At 40.2% G+C, this 21,809-nt stretch overlaps 1 pseudogene; it reads left to right on the forward strand.

The window, feature by feature from the left end:
* Positions 1–1,301: 1,301 nt before the first annotated feature.
* Positions 1,302–21,527, forward strand: LOC119054525 (40S ribosomal protein S8-like; annotated as a pseudogene).
* The last annotated feature ends 282 nt before the right edge of the window (positions 21,528–21,809 follow it).

Raw genomic sequence — 21,809 nt, forward strand, 5'->3', positions numbered from 1 at the left:
TAAATACAGCATCGACCAGTTGGAAGTTAGAGCCAAGGAGCAGGGTGGGAACCAATGGATGGAAAATCACTAAAAGGAAATGTTACGGGCAATGGGAGATTCGGCTAAACCAACTTGACAGGATTCTTGTAGAAGGCAGAACAGGGTGATCAGATATTTAGGATGAAGGATGAGGAATTTGATTTTATATCACAGGGATCAAATATCAAAGGTGTGAATTTGGCCTTAACTGGCATAAGATTCTTGCTAGAATTGGGTGTTGCAGGTCTGACAGGACAGACGCTAAAGTTCAAGGTTGAAACCTAGTTGAGAAGAGGGCTTAGAGGAGGCTAACTAAACTTTGATTATGGAAAGGGTCTTTGATAACTGTCAAATAACTGAATAAAGGTGTGTGTGTGTAAAATATATGATTATATAACAGCAGAAAAAGATATTAATATTGGTTACTTGACTGGGGAGAGAAGGCATGTGTTTGGAAAGAGAAAGAGCAGAGGAAAGTAAAATAAATTTAAACAATATAAAAATAGCACTTGTCGCACATGGTAGTCCCCTATTATCTGCGCATTTGTTTTCTGCAGTTTTGGTTACCTGTGGTCAACCTCAGTTCAAAAATATTAAATGGGAATTCCAGAAGTAAATAATTCATAAGCTTTAAATTGCAAGCTGTTCTGAGTAGATTTCAGATGAAATCTCTCATCATCCTGGTCTATCCCGCCTAGCACTCGAATCATCCCTTTGTCCAATGTATCTGTGCTGAACGTGCTACCTGTCACTTAGGAGCCATCTCAGTTATTAGGTCGACTGCTGCAGTATCATAGTGCTTGTGTTCAAGTGCTCTTATCGTACTTTAGAAATGGCCCCCAAACACAAAAGTAGTGATGCTGGCAATTGGGACATGTCAGTGGAAGCCGCCAAGTGCTTCCTTTAAGTGAAAGAGTGAGCTCAGAATAAAAAGATTTTTTGAGAGAGAGAAAGAGAGCACAATCAGATAATTTTTATTACAATCTACTGTTACAATTATTTTACTATATTGTTTGTTATTGTTGTTAATCTCTTACTGTGCCTAATTTCTAAATTAAACTTTATAAATTAGGTATATATGTAATGTGGATAACAGGGCATTTCCATGATTCCATTTATTTAAGATTATATATAAAAACATATATGTAAACACATACATAATCTAAAATAAATACATATATAAATAGATATATGTTTGTGCATAGATATGTTTATATGTATGTATGTGTATATGTATATGTATATATATAAACATAGCTCTTTCCAGCCAGCACCAAGCCATGGGTGTCTCTCAGGACAGCTGGCACAAGCACTACAAGACTAGGGACAAGAGAAACCCCCACCACAAGAAGCAAAAATATGAGCTGGGGTGCCCTCCTGCCAACACTAAGATTGCCCGCTGCTGCATACACAGTTTGTGTATGGTGAGGCAACAAGAAGTACCCAGCCTTGAGGCTGGACATGGGCAACTTCTCCGGCACAGCGTGTTGTATGTGCAAAACAAGGATTATTGATGTCGTCTACAATGCATCCAACAACGAACTGGTCTGGACCAAGACCCTAGTAAAGCAATGCAAATGCCTCATGTTGGTCGGTACACCGTACCGACAGTGGTAGGAGTCCCACTGTGCACTGCCCCTGGGCCGCAGGAGGGGGACCAAGCTGACTCCTGAAGAGAAAGAGATTTTAAACAAAAAACAATCAAAGAAAATTCAGAAGACATACAGTGAAAGGAAAGAGAACGCCCACATTGGCAGTGTTTTAGAGGAGCTGTTCTAGCAGGGCAAGCTTCTTGCACGCATCGCTTCAAGACCAGGCCAGTGTCAAGAATGAGGAACAGTTAGGATGCATCACTGGTTGTCAGAAGAGAAATAGGGGAGATAATGCTGGAAGGAAAGGTTAGGGTCAAAAAAAGAAGAAAAATTAAAAAAAGACCAGGCTGGTTTGACCAAGCAGATGGTCGTGTGCTAGAGGGCCAAGAGCTGGAGCTCTGTCTGAGGAAAATTAAGGTCCAGAAAGGCAAATACATCTTCTTTCCTCCTTTCTTGAAACCTCATGTGAAAAAAACAAAGCAAAATAAAAAGCTCACGTAGTAACATTGTTTAATTCTCAGAAAAAATAAATTAAAAAAAGCATGCCTGAAAGGATGCTTAAACTATTTTAATTGTGGCATGGAAGATAAGAGATGGCCAAGGATTTCTTGACACCCCTTCAGTTTAGAGATAGACATCTAGGAGCCCTCCCCCAGGATGGCAACATGCCGTACGAACTGCTTGGACCAACAGAGTACAGCCAAAGTGAGCTCCATTGGTTTCCAAGGTTAGGCCTAACCAGAGGGCTGCGTCTACTTCCTTCTTCAAATACTTCCTTTTGGAGCCGTGAGTCACCATGTGAGAGGTCTGACAACTTTGAGGCCCTAGAGGACTGAGTGCTGGACTTGTGAGTGGGAAAGCCCTGTTGGAAGTGAGCATATTTCTAAAGACATGCTTGAAATGATATTTAACAAAATATTAATTGTATCATCCCTCAATGATGGCATTTCAGATGATTTATTTTATTGCTCATGCCTTCAAAAGGGCATGGACAACGTAGAAATATGGACCCAGACTGCTTGAATTCAAATACCATGTCTGTCACTCACTAACCATTTAATCTGGGCAAGTTAATTAACATCATGTATCTCAATTTCCTCAACTATAGAATAGGGATGATAGTGGTACTTCTTGGTGAGATTGTCATGAGGGTTAAATGAACTGATTCATACAAAGATTTGAGAACAAAATCTAATAACTGTTAACCACCATTACTAATACATCTGTTGTTTACATTATTTCCCCGGTGCCTATGGAAAAGAATATTAAGGATGGAAATGTGGATATACACTTCCCTTAATTCTTAATTCATTTTTAAATGTTTTATTATTATTTTTTATACTCTGAATTATATTTTTATTACCATTTAGTCCCCTTATACCTCCTTCCCTCCAGAAATCACTGCCCTGTTGACCATGTCCACAAGTTCCTATTCTTTTTTGGTCAATCCCAATTAATTCTTCGTCAATGAACCTGATATATCGGTTTAAAACAGTAGGGGTGAAAATCTCCCACATAAGGAATTTTGAGGTTTAAGGTATTCCTTAAGTATAAAGTACAAAACTGGCACCTAAAACAGAGTAAAGTATAGCTTAATTCTAGTATATCTGATAAATATTTAGAGAAAAGCAAGAAGAAGCCACAATTTTAGGAGCTGCAGAGGGACATTAGAGAATCCCTACGGATTAGGGAGCTTGTTGAGAACTAGGGGTGTGGCCATCAAGCGGAGGGAGTTGAAGGCTGGAGTTCCTCAAGAACTCAGGAGGCCTCTCCTGTTCCTGCCACTTGTGTGTCTACTAGAAGGCTCTACACTTGAAGAAGCTCTTCGGTTAGATTCCCGTCTCACCAAAGTTTATCTCCAGTTAATTGGGAATATTTTCTCCTAAATGGAACTTAGGACAATGAAGGAAATAAGTGAGAAATACAGGATTCTTTCCATGGCTCAATTTCAAGTAAGGCATTATTTGTATGTCCGTTTCCCTAAAACTGTGCCAATGCAAGTAAGCTAGGTGGAGAGGAAGTTCTCCTGATGATCCAGGCCAATAAAACCTGTCCTTAATATATTTTGGATTTGAGGTATGCACACTGCCTTTTACGTTTATTTGAATACATTTTTTAGCATCACTGCAGTCTTTACTCTGTTTGTACTGAAATGCCCAAATTATGTGGTAATAAGATGCACATGACCTAGTTCTCAGAAATCATTAAATTACAGATGAATCTTTCTCCATGATATGTTAATGTCAGAATGTAAAATATGTTATCTTCTTGTCTTAATAAGTTTAGTCTAGTAAATGTGGGTCTAGATGGGAGATAATTGGAATGTTGTAAACAAACTCAATTTTCTCTTTTCTGCACTAGTTTCAAATAATTTGTCACAATTCTGGGTCATCATTCAACTCAAATGGGAAATATATTTCAGTATCTATCCTATGTAAAGCATTCTGTAGAATTTCATAGAAGATTTAAAGATTCAAAAAGACTTTAAACTAGTTTTGGAAGCAAATTACATGTGATTATATGCAAGGCAATATGATACTAGGGATATGTTATTGTATTTAATTCCATATACTTATGGTCTAATTTTGAAGAGAGTTTAGGGGTCAAATAAAGTCTGTAATAGAGTTAAAACTTCACAGTATTGTGGGATCCTCAAAAATAAAATCAATTTTACCCAGAAAGATTAGGTAAAGTATTTGAGATGACAAGGAGTTGATTAATACAAGGGACCATGTAAACAAAAGTGTGCAAATATCTAACCTAATCGGTCAATGGCATAGAATCTGTTTGGGCTATAACATATGAAGATGGATAATGAGGCCCAAAGTGTGATAGGTCTCTGGGAACTCAGATGTTTAAAGACTTGGCCTTAGGTTTTTAAGTATCCAGTGATTAGTTTAGATTAGTGGTTTCCAAATTATCTGATCTAGAAAGCTAGCTCAGCAAAGCGTTTAGAGGTGTCCCAAGGAAACAAGTCTCCATGATGAAAGTAGTTTTAGAATTCCTAAGCTAAAATAATCTAGACAGTATTCTTTATTGCAGGACTTCTTGGATCCTTTACTGTGCTAGTATGCAGAGTTAATCATGGTGTTTTGGAAACATCGATTTAATTTGTTTTAAATATCAGATCTTAATTTTGGTTCTTTTAAATCAGTGATTTTCAACTGGTGTGCCACAAGAATTTTAAAACATGCAATGCCTGAGAGTATTTAGTCAGGGGGACTGACCTCTTTTTGATTAGATTGCTAAAAAAAAAAGACAACCACTAACACAATACTGTCCAGTGTGAATACCCTGTCTTGAATCATAAACATATAGGTCATATAAGAGAGCTGCATTTTATTGATCACATTGCATAATAAAGTAGCATCTGATTGGTTAATTCTTTTTTGATATAATCTTCATTGTGTATTTTTCCATTACCATTTAGTCCCCTCACACCCTCTAACCCCCTGAAATCATCACACTGTTGTCCATGGTCATAAGTCCTTTTTCTTTTTTACTCAATCCCTCCAGCCCCTAAACTCCATCAGCCCCTGACTTAGTTGTCATCCTGCTCTGTATGAGTCTCTCTCTATTTTGTTTGTTAGTTCAGTTTGTTTATCAAATTCCACATAGGATTGAGATCATATGTTATTTGTCTTTCTCTGGCTTATTTCACTTGACATAATGTTCTCCAGATCTATCCAAACCATTGAAAGAAGATCTATCTTCTTTTTATGGTAGAGTAGAATTCCATTATATAAATGTCCCTTAGTTGTTTTATCCACTCATTTATTGATGGACACTTGGGCTGCTTCCATATCATGGTGATTATAAATAACACTGTGCCACATCCACTGCCGCGTCCACTGTTGGATCCCTCTCTCCATGACAAGGTCCTGAGAGGGGGTGTAAGACTTCAAGGAAGCAGTTTCCAACTTGGTGGACGTGGCATGGAAGGCCCTGCAATACCTATTGTGATTGTGCTTGCTTTGGGGATCATGACCTTTTCTGCTTTAATCATTATGAATACCCTTGCACCCGGCTCAATGAACAGAATAATGATATCATACTAGAAACGTCAGGGAATATAGGTACAAAGAAACAACTAGAACAATCTAAGAATTCAAACTTAATCAATAACAGATCATTGGAAAAACACCCAAGATAAGTTAGAAAACTCTAGGAAATCAGGAGATGATTTCACTGCTTTCTTAGAGGGAATCAAAGTACAAAACATGTCTATAAAAGAACTCCTAGAGAAACTTAAAAGAAGTACCCTTAAAAGCCCCCTGCAACATAGGAATAGCCCCTCCTTTACCTTGAATAAGAATATATATCAACTAGACAGGCAAAGAAATAACAAAAGCTAGCTAGTTATTACAAACTAAACAGTTAATAAAGAGTCAGAATTTATAGTACACAGAAAAACATTTTAGACAAAAAAAGGTAGATAGCTAAGTTAGACATCACAAGGGCCTTATAATAAATCTCCTATTTTCTCTACTCAATCTAGCATATCCTTTTGCCCTATGACAAATTCTGAGAAACTTTAATATACAATAAGATACTTCTAATTGTCTGATTAATAGCTCTCCTGGTTAAAATAATCTTTGTTCTTTGTAACTAAATCTATGGGAACTTTCGTACTTTTACTGATTACCTTTGTATTAATTTTTTCTGCTTAAATGATCATGTTATACTGCAAATGTTAATCACTACCTAAAATGAAAATATAAAAACCTGCTTGTACTTGCAATAAACGGAACAGAGCTTCACTGTCCTTTGAGGCGTGTTGTCGTCTGTTACCCGGCCCCGACGCCTACCCTCACCTGTGGGACCCCTTGACCCGCTGCGGCCGGACCGCGGCAACACTGCAATGAGCATAGGGGTACATATGTACTTTCAAATTAGCGTTTTGGTTTCCTTCGGATATATTCCTAGAGGTAGAATCACAGGGTCAAAAGGCAGATCTATTTTTACTTTTTTTGGAAAATGCCATACTGCTTTCCATAGTGGCTGCACCAATCTGCATTCCCACCAACAGTGCAAAAGGGTTCCCCTTTCTCCACCTTCCTGCCAAAATTTGTTATTTATTGATTTATTGATGATAGCCATTCTGATAGGTGTGAGATGATATCTCACTGTGGTTTTAATTTGTATTTCTCTGATGATTAGTGATGTTGAGCATATGTCTCTGGGCCATCTGTATGTCTTCAAGTGTCTATTCAGATCTTTTGCCCGTTTTTTGATTGGATCATCAGATTTTTTTTTATGCTGAGTTTTGTAAGTTCTTTATAAATTTTGGATATTAATTCCTTATCAGATATATCAGTGAATGTGTTTTCCCATTCTGTGGGTTTTTTATTTTGTTGAAGGTCTCCTTTGCTGTGCCAAAAGTTTTTAGCTTGATGTAGTACCACTTGTTTATTTTTTTCTTTTGCTTCCCTTGCCTGGGGGCATATATCTGTTAAAAAATTTCTATGAACAATGTTCCAGATTTTGCTGACTATATTTTTCTATGATTTTTATGGTTTTAGGTATAACATTTAAGTCTTTGATTCATTTTGAATTTCTTTTTGTGTGGTGTGAGAAGATGATCTAATTTCATTTTTCTACATGTATCTGTCCAATTTCCCCCACATCATTTATAGAATAAACTATCTTTAGTCCATTGTATGTGCTTGCTTCCTCTGTCAAATATCAATAGACTCTAAAGGTGTGGATCTATTTCTGGGCTCTCTATTCCATTCCATTGATCTATGTGTCTGTTTTTATGCCAGTACCATGCTATTTTGATTGCTAGTATGATTACTAGTATAGTATGGTCTGATATTAGTGTGATTCCTCCAACTTTGTTCTTCTTTCCCAGGATCACTATTGCTTTGCAGGGCCTTTTGTGGTTCCATATAAATTTTTGAAATATTTGTTCTAGTTCTGTTAAATATGTCATTGGAATCTTGATTGAAATTTCATTGAATCTATAGATTGCTTTGGGTAGTATGGGCATTTTAATGATGTTAATTCTTCCTATCCATGAACATGGTATGTACTTCCACTTATTTATATCTTTTTCAATTTCTTTCTTTGGTGCCTTATAATTTTCCAAGTACAGGTCTTTTATATCTTTGGTTAAATTTATTTCTAGATACTTTTTTTCTGATGCAACTGTAAATGAGATTGTTTTCTGTTTCCCTTTCAGATAGTTCATTATTGGCATATAAGAATGCTACTGATTTCTGGATACTAATTCTGTATCCTGCTGCTTTGCTGAATTCATTTATCAGTTCTAATACTTCTTGGTGGAATTTTTTGGGGTTCTCTATGCACAATATCATGTCTCGTGCAAATATTGACTGTTTTACTTCTTTTCCAATTTGGATGCCTTTTATTTCTTTTTCTTGTATGATAGCTGTGGCTAGGATTTCCAGTACTATGTCAAATAAGAGAGATGAAAGCAGACATCCCTGTCTTGTTTCCAATCTTAAGGGAAATACTTGTAATATTTTTCTGTTGAGTGTGATGTTGGTAGTGGGTTTGTCATATAAGGTCTGTCCAGAAAAAAATGTACAGCCATTGTTAATACAATGACAATAGTTTACACAACATTGCTGTAACCTGGAATCCAAGGAGACTAGAGTGAAACATGCATGCATGAACAGTGATGACTTCACTATAAAAGTCAATGTGGGTGGTAGATGCCATTCAGTGAGCATGAGTACTGTGTGTTTGTGGCATTCAAAATGACTGAGTAGGGCAACGTTTCTGCATTAAATTCTCATTATGCTTGAAAACTCCTCTGTGGAAACTTTGCAGATGACTCAGAAGGCCACAGGTATAGGCAACTGGTGACTGGCAGTTTTATCATGACAATGGGCCTGTTCGTGTATCACATTTTGTGCAGAGACTTTTGGAAAAGCATCAAATCACCCAGGTAACTCAGCTACCCTAGAGCCCAGATTTGATTCCCTGTGACATCTGGCTTTTCTTAAAACTAAAATCACTTTTGAAATGGGAGAAATTTCAGACCACTGATGAGACTCAGGAAAATACAACAGGGCAGCTGATGGTGATTGGGAGAACTCTGTGAGGTCTCGTGGTGCCTACTTTGAAGGGGTCTCTGAGGCATCATTGTCCTGTATACAATGTGCCTTGTATCTTGTATCTTCTTTAATAAATGTCTCTATTTTTCATATTACATGGCTGGATATCTTCTGGACAGACCTTTGGCATGGCCTTTATTATGTTTAGGTATGCTCCCTCTATTTCCATTTTACTGAGAGTTTTAAATGGGTGTTGGATTTTATCAAAAGGTTTTTTTTTGCATGTATAGATATAATGATGTGGTTTTATCTTTCATTTTGTTTATGTGGTGAATCACATTTATTGATTTGAGAATGTTGTACCAATATTGCATTCCTGGAATAAATCCTACTTGATCATGGTGTACGATCTTTTTGATGCATTGCAGTATTTGGTTTGTTAATATTTTTTTGAGGATTTTAGCATCTGTGTTAATCAGTTACACTGGGCTATATTTTTCTTTTTTGTAGCGTCTTTATCTGGTTTTGGATTCAGGATAATACTGGCCTCGTAAATGAGTTTGGGAGCCTTCCCTCCTCTTGAATTTTATGAAATAGTTTTAGGAGAGGTATTAGTTCTTGGAGAGTTGGTAAATTCACTTGTGAAGCCGTTCAGTCAAGGGCTTTTGATTACTGCTTTAATTTCACTAGGTATAATCTGTCTAGTCAGATTTTCTGATTCTTCCTGATTTAGTTTTGGAAGATTGTATGTTTCTAGGAATTTATCCATTTCTCCCAGCTTGTCCAGTTTGTTGATCACAATATTTTCTTACAATCCTTTGTATTTCTTTGGTGTTAATCTTTTCTTTCATTTCTGATTTTATTTATTTGGGCCCTCTCTCTTTTTTTCTTGATGAGTCTGGTTAAAGGTTTGTCAATCTTTTTTATTTTTTCAAAGAATCAGCTCTTGGATTCATTGATCTTTTGTGTCGTTTTTTTAAGACTCCATTTTGCTTATTTCTGCTGTGATCTTTATTATTTCTTTCCTTCTACTCTTTTTGGGCTTTGTTTGTTGTTCTTTTTAAAGTTCCTTTAAGTGCAAAGTCAGATTATTTATTTGAGCTTTTCTTATTTTTTGAGATAGCAATGCTATGAATTTTTTGAGATAGTAATGCTATGAGTTTCCCTCTTAGCATTACTTTCTCTGTGTCCCACAGATTTTGGACAGTTGTGTCCTTTTCTTCATTTGTTTCAAGGTATGTTTTGATTTCTTTCATGATCTTGTTATTGATCCATTCTTTATTTAATAGCATGTTAGTGTGAAATAACATGTTATTAGTGTTTTTCAGTGTTCTTATGATTGATTTCTAGTTTCATAGCACTGTGGTCAGAGAAGATGCTTATAATGATTTCAGTCTTCTTAAACTTACTGAGACTTGTTTTGTATCCTAGCATGTGCTCTATACTAGAAAACGTTCCATGTGCCCTTGAAAAGTATGTATATTCTGTTGCTCTGGGATGAAATGACCTGAAGATATCAATTAAAATCATTTGATCTAGTGAGTCATTTAAGCCCTCTCGTTGATTGTCTTCCTTGAAGATCTATCCATTGAAGTCAGTAGGGCATTAAAAATCCCCAATTATTGACTGCCTTTCTGTTGATCTCTCCTTGTATGTCCATCAACATTTGCTTGACATATTTAGGCATTGGGTGTGTAAATGTTTACTAGGGTTATATCCTCTTGTTAGATTGTTACCTTTATCATTTCATAGTGTTCTTCTTTGTCTCTTACTATGGCCTTGGTTTTAAAATCTATTTTGTCATATATAAGTACTGCTACTCCAGCTTTTTTTTCCCTTTCCATTTGCTTAAAATATCAGTTTCTATCCCTTTTCAAGTCTGTGTGCATCTTTCAATCTGAGATGTGTCTCTTGGAGGCCTCATATGTATGGGTTTTGTTTTCTTATCCATTCAGTGACCCTATGCTGTTTGCTTGCAGAATTTAAGCCATTTACATTTAAAGTAATTATTGATACACATGTATTGAGTGCCATTTTATTGTTAGGATATTTTCCTCTGATTTTTCCCTTTTTCCTCCCCTTCTCCTTCTCCTTCCCCTTTTCCTCCTCCTCCTGCTCCTCCTCCTCCTTCTCCTTCTTCTTGCCAGCCCTTTAACATTTGTTTCAGTGCTGGTTTGGTGTTGACAAACTCCTTTAGCATTTTCATGTCTGGGAAGCTTCCTATTTCTTCTCCAATTTTAAATGATGACTTTGCTGGGTAAAATAGCCTGGGTTGTAGGTCCTTGCTGTTCATCACCTTAAGTATTTCATGTCACTCCCTCTGGCCTGAAATGTTTCTATTGAGAAATCAGATGACAATCTAATTAGTGCTTCCTTGTATATAACTACCCGATTCTCTTTTGCAGCTTTTAGGATTCTCTCCTTGTTTTCAAGCCTTGTCATTTTTATTATGATGTATTTTGGTGTAGGCCTTTTTGGGCCCAACTTGTTTGGGACTCTCTGAGTCTCCTGGACTGTGTGTCTTTTTACATCAGCAGATTAAGGAAGTTTTTAGTCATTTTTAAAAATAGGTTCTCAATGCCTTGTTCACTCTCTTCTCCTTCTGGTATTCTCATTATGAGGATATTGGTATGCTTCATGTTGTCCAAAATGTTTTTTAAGGTCTCCCCATTAATTAATGGGGGGACCCATCAAAAATTAATTTTTCTTTTTGTTGCTCTGCTTGGGTGTTTTTTCCTACCTTGTTTTCCAAATCACTGATTGGATCCTCTGCTTTAACCTATTGTTTATTTCTTACAGTGTGTTATTTTTTTCAGATATTGCATTCTTTATTTCCGACTGGTCCTATTTTATGATTTTTATGCTTTTTGGTATCCTTATAATCATTATTCTAAACTCTCTATCTGATGAATTGCTAGCCTCTATTTCATTTAGCTCTTCTACTGAATAATACTCTTGTTATTTCTTTTGGGGTTTATTTCTCTCTCTTCTTATTTTGGCCACTTCTTTGTATTTGTTTCTATGTATTAGGTGGATGTGCTAAGACTCTGGTATATGCCTTTGTTAGACGCTGCTTGTGAATTGCACCAGGCAACCTGTTTTGAGTTATCAGTGATCCACAGTATGTGGCTCCCTCTGCTCTGGGCCTCTTTCTGTGCAGAAAGAACCCAGCTGTGCAGAAAGGCTGGCTCCTTTCAGCACCTGGCCAGGGGAGGGTCAATTGAGTTTTCATAGAGCTCCCAGAGATCTGCCATAGTTGTTAAACTAATTAATGATATAGCCTCAAACTATAATCAGCATCCTGGCTTAAGTTCCAGAGGGTAGGGGTGGTAAGGGTGATTCTTGTGGGTGAGGCTCTTGCTTCTGCTCAGGCTGATGCTATTTGTAGGAGTGCTCTGCCTGAGAAAGATGACTTCTGCAGCATGGGGAATGACTCAGCACAGGGATCTTGGGGGCTGTTCCTTCAGTTCTCTCCCCAGAGCTACCAGCCCCAGACTCTCCTCAGGTGTCTCTAGTCCACTCTTCCCTCCCTCTGCTGGAGCCCAGGGTACGTGGCTGCAAATACAATTTTGTGCATTGAGACTTTAAGCGTCTTTCTGTGTCTCCAGCCGTCTCTCACTGGCTGACAGACCCCTGTTGCTTTTTGCAGCTGGATATTACCTGGGTTCCTTTCTGGCTGGTGCTGTAGGTTTGGAAGCCCAGCTTGGGGTTTAGACCCCACACTTCTCAGGGGGAACAGCCTTGGCTGCTGAAATATCCCTCCGGCACCTCAGCTGCCCCCTGTGGGAGCCCAGCCAGCCCTCTCGCATCTCCTCTATGTTCCCTACCAGTCTCATTGTGGTGACAGTGGTCTGTCCTTGCATATAAGGCTTCTCTTGAGCTAGAGTTCAGTTAGTTATTTACAGTGATTTCTCTACAGTTGAGCGGTAATTCCAGATTAGTCCTGGAAGAAAGTTAATGTAGCTTTCTCTCACTCCTCTGCCATCTTAGATCCTCCTGATTAGTTAATTTTTGGTACCAGAAATTCTTATATACAAATATAGGCACCTAATTCTTTTTTTAAAGTTTTTTTTTAAAAAAGTTTTTATTTATTTATTTTCAGAGAGAGGGGAAGGGAAGGAGAATGAGCGGGAGAGAGAAACATCAATCAGTTGCCTCTTGTATGACCCCAAACTGGGTATCTGGCCTGCAACCCAGGCATGTGCGCTAACCAGGAATTGAACCAGTGACCTTTCAGTTCGCAGGCTGGCGCTGAATCTACTGAGCCACACCAGCCAGAGCAGCACCTGTTTCTTTAAAAAGTCACTTTGGAGCAAAAAGGGTAAGTAATTACTATCATTTTATTAATTTTTGTATAAATCAATCAAAATTATACCTATTTTTTGTGAGATTGGCAAAAAAGATTTTCTTTTGGTGTGCCACAGAATTTTAGTGATTAGTTTATGTGTGCTATGTGGTAAGAAGTTTGTAAATTGATGCTTTAAATTAGAGTTCTGAGTTGTTTCTTCTTTCTTTTTTTTCTCCTATCTCTTGTTCCTTAATTTTTATTTTGTTTTTTATTGGTTTCTGGTGTACAGCTTAGTGGTTAGGCAATCATATACTTCACATGGTGTTTTCTTAATTTTTCTTTTTCAAGAAATTTGTAGTTACTTATAATTTTAAAAAAATCTGTGACCACGGGCCTGTGCTAATTTAAAAATGAAGTCTTTTTGTTACCGAACAAGAGGTCCGAGGGAGGGGGCAATATTTGGCCCTCCTAGGGATGCCAAAAACTGCTAAAGAACAGGGTCCCCTCCCAAGGACGGAATACTAAAATCTACTGGGCTCTTCTGTCCACCGCCAATTGGAAAGACATCTCTCAATGCCAGAGATTTGTGAAAAGGAAACAAAACGTTTATTTAATGCTATTCAGGCCTAATGCCTCCACTAAAATATCAAAGTCTTTTAGGGTATACACCTACACCCACACAGCACTCCCTTCTCCCAACTCCGGGTACTGTAAATCAGGAAAAGAGTACACGTCCCTTTTTCAGGCCGCTGGCACCATCAGCTGTGTCACTGTGCTTGCTCTCGAGTTAATCCAAAGTACTGTGGTACCCTCTCATGGTCTACTGGCAAGAGTTCTTTGTATCCAGTTCCAGTCAAAGTCTCTCCTGCTTTCCAGGCCACGTGGCCAAATGGGGCACCCCAAAGATGTGTGGGCCTCTTCTACCAAAGCTGCAGGGGTTCTCACTCCACCAAAAGCATGTGGCTTTCTTCTTCACCTGGCTGCAGGGATCTCCATTCTGGCAAAGCTGCGTGGTTTTCCCCTTTCACCTGGGCAAGAGGGGGTTTGCACTCTGCCAAAACCACATGGCTCCCTCTTTCACCTCACCAAGAGGGGGTCCTCACTCTGCCCCAAACCGTATGGCCCTCTCCTCACCTGGCCAGTTATCCCCTCATGTCCCGGAGCCAGTCTTTTCCGAGCTCTCACACTGGTGCTTCTCACTCAGGGGCGCAGCCCCTAGTTACATCCTGGGTAGAAGCCACTCCCTTCTTCCTGGCTCAAAATTCGGCCACAGCTATTTAACATATCTATGAAACCAGTTAAAGGTTATAGATATGTTAAATGACCATTCCAGAGGTTAGCTGCAAAACTGTTGCCATGCAGAACAGCTCTCAATGGCCCTGGCTCTATTCGTTCCTTCCCCCTGGGAAGGGGGGCGGGTGAGGACAGCTTATATGTCTCTCCAATATTCCTATACACTTTGAATTCTGGACACCATTCCAAATCTTTTTTTTGCACCCCCCCGGCTGCACCCTGTATCATTTTGTGTATTTCTTTGAGAAATTGATTCTAAAAATTCTGATGAAAATAAGTATTCTCCACTGTTGAAACTACATTATCTTAGTTCTTATACTACCATCCTTTTGATAATGAAACATAGCTACTCTTACAGTGATTTAAAAATAGTTTTTTAATTGGAAAAGGATATATTTATACTTTTTTTGTTTTAATGTAGAATTCAGCTTCTGCGTGGTGAGGAAAAAACGGGACAGTGGTCTGCCAGTCAGAGCCACGGAATCCCTGTGCAGGTCAGTGGTGAATATGTTTCAGCCAAACCTCCTAAAACTTACTTCTAGTTGTTAACAGGCTTGCTATATGCCATGCACTGAAAAGAAAACATTTTTTTTCTCATTGTCATTCAACTTGTGTAAGAGGTAGAGCTAGAATTAGAACCCAGGAATCTCAATTTCAAAACCGCTCCGGTTTACTGCCTGCTGCTATGCAAATGAGAACTTCCCAGTAATGTCACAAAGGAAGGCTACCAGTCTTTATTTATTGTGATAAACTACAGAAATCTGCAGAATTGTATGGTAAGCACCTATCAGCATTTAAGAATCATTTGTTTGGTAGAGGTAGCCATTAACATACAGACAAGAAAGAAGCAAACTTAAAACACAGAAACAAAAAAAAGGAAAGTAAAAACATAACTCTTAAATACAGTAAATGTGTAAATTATATCTTTTGACATCCAGTGATAATGATATCATTTTGCAGATAAATGACAGAGATATAAAAAACACCATAAAATTTTAGTTTCACATTTGGATTAAATAAAGCTCCTTTCAGATGACTACACCCTGCAAAAATTTTGGAGAGTAAATTGCTTATTGATTGTGGCTAACTTAATGAGTGCTGGTGGAGAACACGATGATTTAGGAGACATGTTTCAGAAATAAATATGGCAGAAATCTAATTAAGTATAAAATAGCAAAATTGAAAATAGAAATGAGTAACATTCATTTGTGGGAAGAAAATAACCCACGACATATAAAGGGGCATCAAAGCAAAGAGAAATCTTTAACCTGGGTGCGGAGAGACATTACAGCCCGTCTGAGGAAAGTGCATGGAGACCAGTGACACCTAAGTGCGCACTCCTTCGGCTGGAGCAGGACTGGGGTGTGAATAAGGAGCCTGCCGACGTGCAGAATTGGTTTTCTAAAAATGTGAAAATGCTTGAGGTTGACATTTGTTAAAACCTATTCCACTAAAATGGTATAATTTTTAATAAATACACAAGAAACCAAAATGTCAAAAGATGAATCAATCTTCTCTGTTAAGTTCTTTTGGAGTCGGGCTATTCTCACGCCTCCTGTGGCTCTTTCACTTGGAAATTAGTCACAACAAAAGGACAAGTCTCTCCTCTTTGTGACCGTGAGGGGATGAGAGAGATGCTTTTTGAATTATAAAAGCTCCTTTTTAAAATGCTTTCCATATAATAAATATGACAGTAATCTGGAGAACAATTCTTTTTCACATTTGCTACCTAATACACTGCGCAGTTTCCATTGATCATCTTGATTGTCTTGATGACTTTAATTATTTAATATGAAATAAATTCCCCTCTCCTCCATTAGGCTATTTAACTTTAATCTTCATAATGAAATGGAGTGGGAAAGGTCAACTGCTCACCTCCTAAAAACCGAGTGGGAAATTGCATTCATCTTCTAGGCAACAGTGGCTTTAACAAAAGATCAAATTACATAAGTGCTCAAGGAAATAGGTTCTAGGGTATGGCAGAGGACCCACAACCCTTAGGAAAGGTTTACAGGAATTAAATATTTCCACTCTCTTTCATTTTTCTTATCCCTTTCCCTGGCAAATGCTAGCCCCTCAGCCCGTGAGACAGCACCTTACTGCTGGGCCAAAGGGCTGATAGTGTAGGAGGGTGCTGCCAGGGGGCCCCCAAAAGAATTTGTAATGGGGTTCAAAACTCAGGGTATCCAGGAAATATTAAAAATATGGGATGTCCTCACCCCCACGAGTCTGAGCTGGGGGGATGGCATACATGGAGCAGGGCCATTGAGTTGTTTTGCATAGCAACAGTTATGTAGCTAAACTCTAGAATGGTCATTTAACATATCTGTAACCTTTAACTGGTTGCATAGGTATGTTAAATAGCTGTGGCCATGCTTTGAGCCAGGGAAAAGAGAGGGACTTCCACTCAAGATGTAACTGGGAGGCAACTCTCCAGTCCTCATTACAGCGCCTGTGTGAGAGCTTGGAGATGATTGGCTCCACCCCATAGTGTTACCAAACAAGAGGTCCAAGGGAGGGGGCAATATATGTGGCCCACCTAGGGATGCCAAATATTGCTACACAACAGGGGCCCCTCCCAAGGACAGAATACTAAAATCTACAGGGCTCTTCTGTCTACCGCCAATTGGAAAGACATCTCTCAATGCCAGAGATTTGTGAAAAAGGAAACAAAGTGTTTATTTAATGCTATTCAGGCCTAACACCACCACTAAAATAGCAAAGTCCTTTAGGATATACACCTACACCCACACAATGCTTCTCCCACTGTCCCAACTCCGGGTACCGTAAATCAGGAAAAGAGCACACGTCCCTTTTTCAGGCCGATGGCACCATCGGCTGTATCACCATGTAGGCAGGATCTCTCGAGTTAATCCAGTCATGTGGCACCTTCTCATGGTCCACTGGCAAGAGTTCTTTCTACCAAGTTCTAGTCAAAGTCTCTCCTACTTTTCAGGCTCCGCGGCCAAAGGGGGCACCCCAAAGCCGTGTGGGCCTCTTCTACCAAAGTTGCAGGAGTCTGCACTCCACCCAAAGCATGTGGCTTTCTTCTTCACCTGGCTGCAGGGATCTCCATTCTGGCAAAGCTGTGTGGTTTTCCCTTTCACCTGGGCAAGAGGGGGTTCGCACCCTGCCAAAACCACGTGGCTCCCTCTTTAACCTCACCAAGAGGGGGTCCTCACTCTGCTGAAACCGAGTGGCTCTCTCTCCTCACCTGGGCAGTTATCCCCTCATGTCCCAGAGCCAGTCTTTTCCAAGCTCTCACACAGGCCTTCTCACTCAGGAGCGCAGCCCCTAGTTACCTAGTTACCTAGTTATCCTTGGTCCACGCTACTCCCTTCTCTCTGGCTCAAAACTTGGCCACTACTATTTAACATATCTATGAAACCAGTCAAAGGTTATAGATATGTTAAATAATCATTCCAGAGGTTAGCTGCAAAACTGTTGCTATGCAAAACAGCTCTCAATGGCTCTGCTCCATTTGTCCCTTCCGGGGGGGGGGGGGGGGGGATGACCTCCTATATGTCTCTCCAATATTCCTATACACTTTGAATTCTGGACACCATTCCAAATCTTTTTTTGCCCCCCCCCCCAGCTGCACCCTGTATCAATATGGCCACACCTGCCCAGACTCACTATGGCAGCCCAGTAAAGCTGGGAGGATACGGGCGTCCGGGCAGGTGTAGCCGATTGTGGGAGGAGTTGAAAATGGGACTGCAGAGGAAGATTGGCAGGAGGATTTAAACGCAGATGCAGCAGCCACTGGGGAGAGAACTGTTGTAGACGATCAGCGAGTAAATATACACTCTCAGAGTCCGGAACCGAATTGATAAAAATTTAATGGCCAAAGATTTTCCTGCGCCGGGGCGAACTTCCCCAACTGTGATCGGAGTCACGTAGCTACTCAGAGCTACAAAATGGAAGTCGTGCCTGGCTTACAGACTACTGGGTATTTATATTTTCTAGCAAGCAAGCAAAGGCAGACAGAAGCAGAGGTGGCGGTTAGCTATTGGCTTATTTAAAAAACGGCGAGGGTCCCTGATTGGTGGGTGCTGCTGCTGGCGGGCACTTTCTGGCCGGGTTAGTTACCTTATTTGGCTAGAATTTTAAACCCAATTGTTCCCGGATGTTTGTTCATTACCCTGTTCCAGGAACTGCAGATTTAGGGTTGGGTAATGCCCTAGCTGTAATTTTCCTACCTGGGTATAACAGAACCACACACTTTTGGCCAGAATGGGGACTCTTGCAGCCACGTGAGAGAGAATCACCATGTAGCTTTAGCAAAGAGAACCACGCAGCTTTGGCCAGAATGGGAGGACCACAGCCCCCTTCCCCCCTTCTCCCCGCAGCCATGAGAAGAATCATCACGCAGCTTTAGCAGAGAACCACCACAGGGCTTTCTGTTTCTTTTCCTGAGATACGGTACTTGGACTGGGTGAAGGGGGAAAGGACTGTGTGTGTTTCTGGGTGTTTTTAGGGACTTTGGGATTTTGATGAAGACATTAAGTCATTACTCTTAGGTCTATATAACTTGAATAAATAATTCCTTTCTTTTTCACCAATCTCTAACATGGAGAGCTATAATTCTCTGGTGAAGGGAAAGGTGAACCTAGTATGGGGGGACCCCAGGAAAGGGGGAGTCAACTAGGTAACATTGTGAGACCCCCTTCCTGGCGGCCAATCCTGGAAAACCATGGGAGACCACATGTGCAGTAGCTTTACAACTACCTGTCACAGTGAAAGCCTGCCAAAACTAGCCAGGAAGGATCCACCCTATAATAGAGTCCCTCCAGCCCATGAGGTTAGTCTCTGCTTGGAGTTGGCCTGCTCCCATGTTCTCTGCTATAAACTCTGGGTGTTCAGTTCAAATATTTGTCCCGATCACCAAGAACCTGGTTACCTGTGCCCGCCTGTAACAATAGGACTTCACCATTCAGCCAGGAAGCACATCGCGCATGCGGGGGAGAGGTTGTATTGGAGAAACAGTAATTTTCCCTCTATATTTCTAGGTTCTTGGCTAAGCCCCTCCACCAATCATAATGAAAGATTAAAGGATTGACAGGAGAAAAGCAAACAGAAGTAATAACATGTGTATCCTCTGTATATATGGGAAAGACCCAGGAAAATTGAGTAACTCCCTAAAATGGTCCAACCGTCACCTTAAAAACGTATCATCTTTAGCTAAAAACAAAAAGTGTTTGGTGGAAGAAAGACAGGTTTTTAGGAAAAGCGCAGTAATCAAGAATGAGGTTCCTGTGCAGTTTCAAACCCGCCCCTTCTCCAGTGATAAAAGTTGCTGTAGGTTTGGTCCTCCCCATCTTCCTGGTGCAGAGAGGGAAATCGCCCTTACAAACGAGAGTCCCTGAGAAATAGAAATTTGTCTTACAGAAGAGTGACTTCTATTTGGTTTTTAGAGCTTGTATCTTGTCTGCTGGTTTTTTTTTTTTTAATTATCAGCCTAAATAATTCTTAGGCCAAAAAAGCATATTTTAGGGAGACACATTCTGTTTCTCTTCAAAGTCATCAGAGAATGGGTCCTACCTTATGGTCACATGTATCACTAAAGTGGAAACATTAAAATTGTTGCTGTTATTGAACCCCAATGTGTGAGTCTGTCCACCTGCACAGAGTAGACAAAAGAGGAATGAGCAGGACGTCGCCATGGGGAAAGGAAGTAGTTTATAAGATTGGTGCCAACCTGGAGGTTAGGCGAGCTTGTGTCTTAAAAGACCTGGCTCTCTAATGGCAGGTGACTAGCAGGTTATATAGGGCAAAATCATGACACCGCGGATTAGGGGTTTGGGTGTCGTGTTAGGAGTTCATTGGTCAGTGGCGAGTAAGGGCAATATATTGTTTCTTCAGGTCTTGAGGACAGCTGTGGGGTCGGCTCTGCATTTCTCTGTTTGGTCTTATAGAGAGGGAGCTAAGGGGGTCATTCTGCTTTAGGACTCAAGAACTGAAACATAACTTAGGTCAAGATGCTATCTATAGCCTGCCAGAGGCTCAAACTGGACCAGGCTAGGGTCTTCTGCTGCCTCAGGGGTTAGTGATTATAAAGGGGAAAAGGTTAAGGTCTTGCGGTATGCAGAGAGAAGTGGGGGGAATGACTTCTAAAGCTATAGTCACATATCAAATCAGATTTTGGTTTCGGTATAATCATGGGTGGCTTAATGTTGGGGATACATTTGGAAAGATGTGTCATTAGGAGATTTCATTGTTGTGCAAACATCACAGAGTGAACTTACACAAAATTAGATGGTATAACCTACTGCACACCTAAAATGTATGGTATGTGATGTATTGCTCCTAGGCTGTAAGTCTTCACAGCATGTTACTGTATTGAATACTGTAGGCAATTGTAAATATAACATAATAGTAAGTATTTATGTATCTGAACACATCTAAACATTACAAAGGTACAATAAAAATATGGTATAAAAGATCCAGAAAGGTATACCTGAGGCAGGATAGAAACAAGTTAGAGGAAAATCCCGCCAAATGGAGCGAGGAAGGAGGAGCCAACATCCTTTCACCAGAGTCTCCACCTCCGGGCATAATCACAGAGGAAACCCTTTACGGCAGGAGAACCCCTGTGCTTGTTGTAGAGGTCAACCCCAACGAGGACTGGTTAGAACCAGATCACTCCGACATGGGGGAAAATTGGCCTGAGACCTGCGCAAGGCTCCTAATGAAAACTGACACCACAAGTAGAAGGGGGGCCCAGAGGGACAACCGCCATGACACTTCCAGAACAGGTCATATTAGGAACAAGGTTTTCTCCCAACCAGAGGAAGAGTCAGAATTTGGTGCCACAAAGTTTGGAGATACCTTCCTCTCCCCTGGAAACACAAAAGTCCCAAAACTAACTGACCTGTCTCATGAGCCACTTTTTCTCCAGTTGCCTGTACCTGGTGGGATTGCATACTTTTCACTTCTTCTGTAACAGGGTGCAGACAAGAGGGAGGTCCCAAATATGGATTTGGAATGGGGTCCAGAACTCAAGGTGTCCAGGAAATATTAGAAAAATATATAGGATGTCCTCACCCCTTCCCTGCTGCAGGTTGGAGTTGGGGGAAGGGACAAATGGAGCAGGGCCATTGAGAGCTGTTTTGCATAGCAACAGCTTTGCAGCTAACCTCTGGCATGGTCATTTAACATATCTATAACTTTTAACTGTTTTCATGGGTATGTTAAATAGCTGTGGCCATGCTTCGAGCCTGGGAGACAGAAGTGACTTCCGCCCAAGATGTAACTGGGAGGCAACTCCCCCTGGTTATGGCACCTATGAGAGAACTTGGAGATGATTGACTCCACGTCATGAGGCCACACCTGCCCAGACTCACTATGGCAGCCCAGTAAAGCTGGAAGTATACAGGAATGCTGGCAGGTGTAACCAATTGTAGGAGGAGTTGGAAATGGACTGCAGAGGAAGGTTGGCATGGGGATTTAAAGCCAGACATGGCAGCCATTTGAGAGAGAACCACATGGCTTTGGCAGAGTGGGGACCCCTGCAGCTTTGGTTCACATGCCTTTGGGGTGCTCCCTTTTGCCACATGGCTTAGGAAGCAGGAGAGACTTTGCCTGGAAGAA

The sequence above is a fragment of the Artibeus jamaicensis genome, unplaced genomic scaffold, assembly GCF_021234435.1.
Source record: "Artibeus jamaicensis isolate MK-2021 breed Jamaican fruit bat unplaced genomic scaffold, CSHL_Jam_final contig_3173, whole genome shotgun sequence".
NCBI lineage: Eukaryota > Metazoa > Chordata > Mammalia > Chiroptera > Phyllostomidae > Artibeus > Artibeus jamaicensis.